This window comes from Oxyura jamaicensis, chromosome 1 (genome assembly GCF_011077185.1).
Source record: "Oxyura jamaicensis isolate SHBP4307 breed ruddy duck chromosome 1, BPBGC_Ojam_1.0, whole genome shotgun sequence".
In the NCBI taxonomy this organism is placed as follows: domain Eukaryota; kingdom Metazoa; phylum Chordata; class Aves; order Anseriformes; family Anatidae; genus Oxyura; species Oxyura jamaicensis.
In genome coordinates this window covers 113,769,422-113,779,458 of record NC_048893.1, presented here as the reverse complement: position 1 = coordinate 113,779,458, position 10,037 = coordinate 113,769,422, and the positions used below count along the sequence as shown (strand labels likewise).

General features: G+C 41.2%; 1 protein-coding gene across 5 annotated transcripts in view; it reads right to left on the bottom strand.

Annotated features, from left to right (window-relative positions):
• Positions 1 to 5,170: 5,170 nt before the first annotated feature.
• Positions 5,171 to 10,037, bottom strand: part of AGPAT3 (1-acylglycerol-3-phosphate O-acyltransferase 3) — a 92,396-nt gene continuing 87,529 nt past the window's right edge. For all 5 annotated transcript variants that reach the window (XR_004747719.1, XR_004747715.1, XR_004747718.1 and 2 more), the window contains one exon: positions 5,171 to 10,037. The gene's annotated coding sequence lies outside the window, so the exon portion shown is untranslated.

Below are 10,037 nucleotides of genomic sequence, written 5' to 3'. Positions count from 1 at the left end.
CTGATGGGAAGCACACAAGAAACAGCATTGTCCTTAAAATACTTGTAGAGTTTGTACTTTATCACAGCCAATGATGAGGGGATTTATACATGTTCTTATATCCTGCCTAGTCTCTCTCTCCTACTGCCTTTCCTTATAAACGGAGCAGCCACTAACACATAGCTGCTTATAACTCCATCGGACAGGAAAATAAAAAGGATGTCACAAGACAACTAGGCCACTGCCAAATTCAGCTTTTGCAAATGTTGCCCTCCATCAGCAAGATGAAAACCAAAGGCAGTTCACATCACAAGCCACAGTGAGGAAAAGCAAAGCAACCTGTCTTCAGAATGAACCGTGCTCTACTGCTTTCTTCACCATCGGTCCCCTAGAAGCCTGCTCATTACATCCTATCCATTACGGGCCTGTGTCTGTGCAGAGGCATTTAACACAGATGGAGAGGATCAAAAGCAGAGGTGTGCTTTTGATGGTCTGCTTTCTAGCAAATCCCTTGGGAAAACACGTGCTTCGCCTTTCCAGCACTGAGCAGAAGTGCCTGAAGCTCCAGCAGCCTCGCCACCTCACACCCAGACATGGGGCTGTCTGCGTGTAAAAGGCGAGCAAGGGCAAACTCTACTCAGACTAGATCCAGTGCAGGATACTGGAAGTTGCAATGGTCCAAAATGTTGTCTCCTTTGTGGCCACTTGATCTGTCTTTCAGGTGCCAGTCAGACATCCTGGGTTGTAAGACCGTTCTCCACACAAGCACTCAGCAAGGTGGGCCCTGTTACTCCCCAGAAGGGTTAATATGGCTTAGCTGGGTTCTAGGGGAGGCCAAGATGAAGATGCTTCTCTCAGATTTACTCATGCTGGGCTACTCCTTCTAGGATTACAAAACAATAAGCCCTCTGGCCACTTTACATTTCATCCTCCATGCCAGCTCCTGCACGTCTGCCCCTCCTGCAGCAGCCATTTAGGTTGTTTGGGGTGGAGGAGGAGATGTGGGAGACCCTTGTGGATCCTCAGGCACTGGAAACCAGAGCTATGTGCGCCGGTACGTGCAACATACCATCATCAGCCACGGCCCATGAAATGCTTCCGGACACTTTGATTTCCTCTCTGTTTAGAGATGTTGGGATTAGAGAACATTTAAGACTGGTTTATTATATAAGAGGAAGTCAGCTGTGCTTGTTGCTGAATAATAAGCGAGATACCATCTTTTCTGTCAAACAGTGATGAGAAAGTAAATATACAGACATATTGCATGTACTCAGCTGTACTACTGCCTTGTGTGAAGGTGCAGCCATTTACATCACTACATATTGGGACCGTATCGTTAAAATGTGATCTACAGCTTGGAATAATCTGTTGAATCAGCTTAACACAGCATCCCACAACCTTGTGGACCTAGGTAGCGTTACACTGCTGGCTGAAAGGATTCCAACAAAGCAATATGAAGATTGTCAAAATAAGTAAGTAAATAAAACACTGCTCTTATATGGCTCGCTTTGCCTGTTCAGTAGATAACTCTCTTCCCTGCTGTTCTCCCTGTCCAGGCAATCACTGTCCTCCAGCAGAGCTGCCAGGGGGTCACATCGCTGAGCCGGGTCCTGCCCCAGCACGGGGAAGCACACGCTCCTGGCACACCTTGGCCAAGGCCACGCTGCCACGGCCTAGGCATGCATTGCGTATCAGAGAATTTGAACACATAGGCCATGAATCTGGACAGACAGCATCCATAACTTCCTTCCCCATTTTCTGTCAGGTGAGAGGGATTAATCACCAGTTAGCAAACTCCCAACCTATCCCAAACAGCAGTAGGAGAGCAGCAGTAGCTCCAGCCCCAGCAGGTTCACCATACAGCCCACTGCAATCCTGTCCCTTTGGCGCACACCTTCATCTCTGCAGGAGCACAAACGTACCAGCGTTATAGGAAGATATATATATATATATATATATATATATATATATATATAAAATATTATTGTTTCATGGGTGTGAAACCATAGGGTGGCAAAATCCAGGGGCATCTCATTAACCCACACCACAGTCACCAAGCTTGTATCTACCTACAGAAGCCTGCTCTACGTATGTAATGTTTTGACTGATAGATGCACTCAGACTGTCAACCTCTCAGAAACAGATTCTAGTTCCAGAATTACACAGAAAGTGCATTCAACCTTCCCCCTTGCCTCTCCTACCCCCAAAAAGCCCTCTGCCAACTTAACTGCTGTCACGAGCCTGGCACATCTGAACCATGAACTCACTCCCAACGCAGCAACTGACTGTATCTGGTATTGATGCTGCATTCATTTTATGGAATTCCAGGCTGTTTTACCAAATACATTAACTTCATAGTGGAAGAAAAAGGGTAGAATAAGTGAGAATCATGTTAACCCAGAATGGCCAAACCCAAAATGGACTGCCACCCCAGTCAGCTTCCTATCTATTTAGGGGTTTAAGAGAACACACATAAAGGTCACTGTGACGTAGCTAAACTGCTCAATACAGAAAGAAACCACCTAACAACATACCCTGTGCCTTTAGCCAATCCACCTAGCAAACATTTTCTTCTATTTCCACAGCTGCCCTGTACAGTGTGGCCCATCAAGCACCGTGGTGTCAACCTACCCTTGTCCCCACACCCCGTTGTTTCTGCTTCCCCAGTCCGTGTCGTCGTGTCTGTGACATGGCCTGGCTGAACGGAAAGCAGCAGCTCAGTAGAAGATTCACACACAAGGGGAACTTAATAGGCAGTGAGAAGACGTGCACCTCTGAGGACAAAAATTAGCAACAGCCCTCTTCTATAGCACGTACTGAGGCAGCATATGTGGAAGAGCAGAGCTCTGCCATCACCTGAGGCTTTGTTTTTCATGGCTTTTGCATGCGTGCATTAAGGATCATACCGTTTTAATTAATTATTATGCTGTACTGATAAAAATCTCAACCCATGTTTCTCACCTCAAAGCTGAAAAAAAATAGTCCTTGAAAAGAGCATTCAAGATGCCACATTAAAATAATCAGCCTTTATAAAAGGATTAGGGATCTGAGGAGATTCAATGTAGTATGGAAATATGAAAAGCTGGTTTTGTGCACACTACTGCAGTAACAAAAACTTCAGTTACTGAAGTAACAAAAAATTCAGAAATAAGGAAAGAGAAACAAACGTGCTAAATGGTCTTCCAGCGGGTCTCCATTTGCCTCCAGGAGGAAGGGTATGCTGTGACGTGCAGCTGAGGAGGAACATAGGTGGGCTTTATTGTGAAAAAAAGAACCTTGAAAGATGTGAGATTTGAAAAAATGGTTTAATCTACAGCATCTGTCTCGTAGAGCTTAGCCAGCTTAGCCTGCTGGACTCGCAGCTTCTTAGACCACACAGCTTTGTGCTTACTTCGGACGAAACATCCTTTCCTTCTGCATCCTGGTCACGGGAAAGAACCACAAAAAACTTCATACACCAATTCTATGAATGCTACAGTCCCTCCACAGTTCTTAATGACAGGCTTAAGTGCAGTGATGGAAGTCCTGTCAAGTTTGTTAGTTATGCCCAGGGTCGCAGTCCTCCCAGAATGATGGTCCACCCAGATTATTGCTGCAGACATGTGGCCCTTGCATGGATCAGTTTGCAGGACAGAGACCAAAAAAAAAAAGCATAAATGGAAAAAAAAAATCAAACAAAACAAAAAGCAAAATAGCCCTTAGTGCATGTTTAGTTACAAAAATCAGTGCACCAAATATGAAAAGAATGCAGATCTTCCCTTCCCATATCAGCTACTTATTCAGTAACACTACAGAAAAACAGATGTTGGGCCTTTCTTAAGCACAATTAAAAAAAAATCTATGCCAGCATATTATGTACAAAATCACATACCAACAGTTCAGATAAGCAACTGAACGCATGAACGAGATTCTAATATACAGTACTTTCACACAGCCAAAACTATTTTATTTTACAAGATGAGTCTTTTGCATTTTTTTTTTTTTTTTTTTTCCTGGAAGCTCAGTAAAAACAGCATGAACTACTTAAACTTTAAGAGACAACTTACAAAGTGAAATTTGCATAGCACTGTAAATCTGTGTATTTGTTTGGGCACAGTTCTTTTTAGAAACTACAGTAAGTGACAGGGTTAGGCTTCGTTTTGTTTTATTTTTAACCAGATTCAGACATCTCTTCTGAACATCAGAATAATCAAGTGTAGGAAATAACTGTAAAAATGTACAAAAATATATACACATGCACAGTAAATGTGTACCCTGTATACAGTTTTATTACTTGCTAGATTTGGCTAATAATGATGACACTTCCCTCCAAAGCACGAGTTTGTAACAATCGATCAATAAGGTTAAGGAGGGTTAGTTTTCTCGTTAAAGAGGTTTTCATTAAAGCTACAGTACTTGCTGGTGATCTTTATGAGTGAGTAACATGCCAGTTTAGAGGAGCATCCTGGCTTTCAGGCAAGTAGCATTGCATTGTCACAGCGTACATCTCTGACAAAGCTGAAGCAAAATAATGCAGGTGATACAGCTTGTCTCTGTGCACAAGTGCAAATAATAAAGGTCTATCTCATGCCTTGGGAAGGATTTGCATTCCTGATTAGCCTGTGCCACCTACTCTTCTGCTCTTCTCAAATTAGATTGTGATCCAACTAGCAAATTGTTATGTTTTTTCCTTGAAAATATACCTTGGCAAAAAAAATAATCGTACAAGACTGAAAATTAGTGGTGGTAGCCCCTACACTAAAGAATACTCTGAATACTTCCAAGTTAGGTTTAAAAATTCCTATTATATTCCAGTTTCGGATAAAGCATCTATTTTTAAAATACATTTCCTCTTAAAAAAAGATAAAATGCTTCTTTTGCTAATGGAGTTTGTAAAGCTTTTTTGGAAATAGACAATCAACTACACTGAAGCACTCTGAAAAGTGAAAATTAACCTTCCTCCAAGTTTCGAAAACTGCAGAGTAGCTTTTGTGCTAGTCTGTACGGGTGGAACATTGTAAGAAATCCAGGCAATCTTCTATAAACCTAGAGAGGTCAAGGATAAGAGAAACATGACACATTTGGCTTATGGATGCCAATCCACTGTCTTCCCAACTCCGAATGGTGCAGTATTTCCATGACAGTTTCTGGCGGCTAGCAAATGTGATGCACACCCCGTTACACTGGCTTCCAGAAAGTCTTCTCTCAAAAATATTTATTTAAATCTGCAGGGATCTTGGTGCAGAGATCACTGAGACAATCAGATAAACTGTTCTTCAAGATAAATAGGGGGTGTGACAAAAAAGTTGCCCTCTGAAACAAGCAGATAGGCCCTTCAAGACCAATTCTGACCCCAGTTGCATGAAAATAGTGAGGGTTACCTTGTAAGTTGTCACCAAGTGGTTTCACATTCATGCTACAGATCAGAATTTGCCCGCCCGCATACATGCTCATCTCTGGTTTACAAAGCTCCTGGCAATCCTTCCATTTCCTGGGGGCAAGAATTTGGCCGTATCTGTCCGCGTTCCTCTTCCATTCAGCTATGCAGGGTGCAGCTCTCAGCACGACTGTTACCTGCTTCAAACCCCAGCTTCACCCAGTACCTGCTTCAAACCCCAGCTTCACCCAGTGCTGGCAGCTCCAGAGCAGCCCATTGTGGATCCAAAAGTTCAGAAATAAGGAAACAAGCAGCTGTGACAAACTGCTTCGAAGTACAAATTCAGCATTACCATGAAGAGGATTGGGCTTATCCCAGGCATAAGCCAGGATCGCACAACTGGGACTACGGCGAGCAAGAAACTTCATACCAAGTGACAGAAGTACATGGGCATCCAGGAAACGCTGTGAGATACTCCAATGCGTCCCATTTCCAAAAGGGAACCTAGAAATGGATTTTTCAGTTGTATTTGCATTGGCCTTCAGCATCTGTATGAAACACAGTTGGGCTAAGTCTGTCCGATGTTGACCTTAGACTTACTGAGTATGTACTTCTCCAAGATGCCGAGGTATGTGAACATTGTCTTCAATCTGAAACGTTGCACAGTGTGAATTCAGCATTATTAAAAGCCTCCAACCCCACGTTTCTCTAATCAAAACGTATGTGAAGCGAATACAGGTTTTGGGGTAGTCCCAGACAGAAACGATACCTTTAGCAATTATCAGTTGTACCTTGACCCCTCCTTGTTAGTTGCTCCAGCTTCAGTGAAATCCCATTTATTGGTTTCATTGATTCATCGATGCCAGAGAGAGACCTGTTACCAGGGCCTATGTGAGGCAGGCCTAGGAAAGACGGTACGTCTCCCTAACAAAGTTTTACTCAGAAGCAGCAAAGTTGCATCATCAGTAGACTTAAACAATTATGTCACTTCAGACCTACTGGGCACGTCAGCCAGTGCCCAAAATGCAGAAAGACAAAAACCCAGCTACGTGAAATGATATCTTCAGTATTAGTTGAACTGGAAAGCTCCGAGTTCCAGCCAGGAGGTCGTAACTGAACCATCTGCAGAAAATACAGGCAAGCAAGTATACAGACATCAGTAGATGTGACAAGTGGCACCACGTGGAAGTGAGCAGACACATTCACTTTTTTTTCTGTGAACACTAGGCAATTAGGACAAAAGGTAGTAGTCATATTCATTGGTCAGCAATTAAGTGTAGAGCCCTTCAAGATAAGTTAAAGCAGAACAAAGGAACGTCGCCCATGCTCTTTGTGCCAGAGACAAATATTTTGCTCCATAACACTAAGTCAATTGCAAGAGCACATTCAGCCCACAATGAGCAACAGAGAACTGTAATCCCTACTGAGCCAAGACCTCTGGATATCAGCTATCCAGACATATCACAACCCATCCTCCCTCAGCATCAGCTTTTTGTGCCTTCCTAATTGTGAGACATCACAACACCAGTAGCCTCAGAGCTCTCCCACCAGCTTCTTAAGACGTAGGTCAACGTGATGCTATCTTGGAACTGCAAATCCCACTTTGAGAGCAATATCGTTGTTCTTCACGACAATGTTAAGTGCTGCCATGGCCCGTATTAGTCACCTTCAGAGTCAATGCTGAGATCCATGACAGTCAGCTTGCAGGTCCATACTGGAGGACATGGCATTTAATCTAAACAATCAAGCAATAAATGAATGTTTTGAAAGGTGGAGAGAGAGAATGATCCTACAGCTTTAAGTTTATTAAACTTAGCATGGTTGAAAAGTAAAAGACAAAAAACATGATATATTTTTGTTTATTATTGCTCTTAAAGGGCTTGGTAGTCAAATATACAAGCTATAATCTATTAAACCAGAAGAAAATAGTGTAAGATATAAAATCTATGCTCACTTTTCCAATCCAAGCCGCCTGCTAATCTTTGTTAGTGACATTAACTTCAGTCATTTTAATTTATACATACTCTGTGTATGTGTGCACTCGTGCGTATAAAAGAACTCCTATTTGAGGAGATAAAATTCAAAATGAAGAGATTTGTGTTGTTTTTCACTGTTTTGTACATTACTGTATATTTTGATTTTCCAAATGGTTACTGATATGTCCGTTTAGAAGAGCAAATTAAGTAAACGATGATGCATGTATTATATTTTGAAAAAGAAAGCATGACCAGTAAGAAAATATGAAACATTGATTATTCTCCCCTTGATGTACATGCACTAATCCCGTGATTCCTAATAAGGAGTTACATGCACTAAGAGGAGAAAAGAACCCCATAAAGAGAAAGGCTATTAATTCCCTTCTCCTTTAAGCACTCCCCCTCTTTTCAACATTAAGAAGGGATTTATTTTGTCAAATTCTTGTCATGCCCTATTAATATACCACCCAAAGTGTAAGTATTAAACAGCCAGTGGTCAGCCTGCTTTGCAAGCCTCACTTTGCTAAGCTGGTACAGTTTATATATACTCAATACCATCTTCAGGAAGCAAGTATACAGCATCTGTAACATCTTTCTAACAAACAACAATTATATCCATTACTGAATTACTTATGGGGAAAAAAAGGGGGAGGGGGAAGGGAAATGAAAAGAAAGAAAAGCTCACTGTTTTTAGCCCTCTGGTTAAAAAAAGACAGGGAAAAATCAGAGTTATATTTATCATCATTTAGAATTCTAACCATATTTAAAGACAGAGTACAAAGACACTCAGTAAGTAAAACAGAGTCGTGGCTAGGATCTATTCTCCTCAATTCCCAAATCATGTTCCAATTTCCACCACCAAGAACAACAGTTTTGTATCCCCTGTCTTAGGGAAGACTTTTTGTAGGGTAGAAAGATGACATGCTAATGCTGGAGCTACAGGTACAACGATTCAGTGAGAATGAGTCTCAGGAGACAGACAACAGGTCATCCTTCAAATCACTCGGTTGGAAAGACCACCAATAAAAATCAAGTGCATGACAGAACAGTGACTAATGATCCACAGTAAAATATTTTTCCAAGTTACAAAATTGCTCTTCTAGACAGAAAAACCTGTGGGAGAAGAGGTTACATTCTAACAGAGTAAATATGAAGAGAAGGTAGATGATTACTGTCTTATTGTGGTTGCTAGAGCAAAGACAAAAATAATCAGTACTCTGATAAGATCTGCTGTTTGCAAAAGTGAGATAAATATTCTAAGTGGCAGCTAAAATGGCAGACCTGGCTTCTGCCCTCAGCTGTAGATCTGCAACCCATTTCACCAACTCCTGAGTGTAGCCAAATGCAGATTTCGGCCTTCAGACTTAAACATAAAGGTAGCTCCCATCTACTTGAGAATAATTCTGCAGCTGTGCATACAGCAGCAATCTGCAAAAATCCTAAAATGTGCGTTTATGAAAAAATAAGAGGTACAGCCATGATTCCAATCTCTATTTTAGTGAAAAAATCCAAAGGACAACAAGCAAAACTAAAGATATTTAAATCCCTGAAGAGACCCCACACTCATTCTAATGCTTAATAGCACAACTCACCTTGCAATATTCTTCACATTAATATCTATACCACAACCAAGTAGAAAGTGCAGCACACCCTACCATTACAGCACACCGGGTAAGATCCTGGCCCCCATTGGAATCAATGTCAAAACCCCCATTAGAAGTTCAAGAGATGCCGGTATTTGGAATCTGATTGCTACAGACCTCTCCTGTCAGAATTCTTGTAAAATATAACATTTTAAAAACTATTGTGCTAGTTTCTGCTGTTATCCCCCAGTTTACTGAGGGATCTTGGTTGAACTGGACTCTGGTGATGACAGAAATAAAAGGAAAAAAACATCAGGACAACTGAATAAATTTCCTTCTTTGCACAACTCCAAATCCCATGGTCAAAATTAATTCAGAAAACAAAACAAACATAAACAGATTCAAAATTACATACACACATGATGTGAAACGGGGCTAACACTCAAGGCTGGGGTAATATTTAGAAATTAAACAGCCTTGAGCAGTTGGCAGGAGATACGATGACAATTTTATACTCTCTTAATACTAGTGGATCTGTTTCTACGTCATGTGCTGATCAGTAACACACTGCTTCCAAGCTCCATTATGTGTTCTCTTGCATTATAGAAGTTTTTAGATGTTGCCTGAAAATAAAACGTATCAGTGTAACATACAAATAGGATTTAATCTGTAGCCATGAAAACACAACCTTTCCAAAGAGACTAATCCAGTGAACATCTATAATTAATTAAAGAATGGTTGGTTTTTCCTGGATCATTAATAAAAAAAGTTGAAAATCAACAAATGCTATGTTGGCTTTAGCAAGAGGAAACATTCAATGGCTCCTGTTGTAAAAGTGAGTGTAGTGCTCTTGACAGAAACCAGTGTATTCAGTCATCTGACGATGCACATGGCCATGCCCAATGACCTCTCTTCTCCCCCCACCCCCAAACCCCCAACAAAGCAAGAAAAATTAACTTTCTCCTCCCCCCCACCCCAGATTTTCTCCCATAGTTTGACTACAGTAATCCTTAAACAGGCAGAAAGTTGATGCGTTCTTTTCAGTTGATGCCTCCAAATTCTTCATTCTTGGCTCAAGTTTTATTCATTAATATTAGTCATCAGTTATTAAGAAAAAGATAGTTTCTAAGTGTTTTTTTTTTT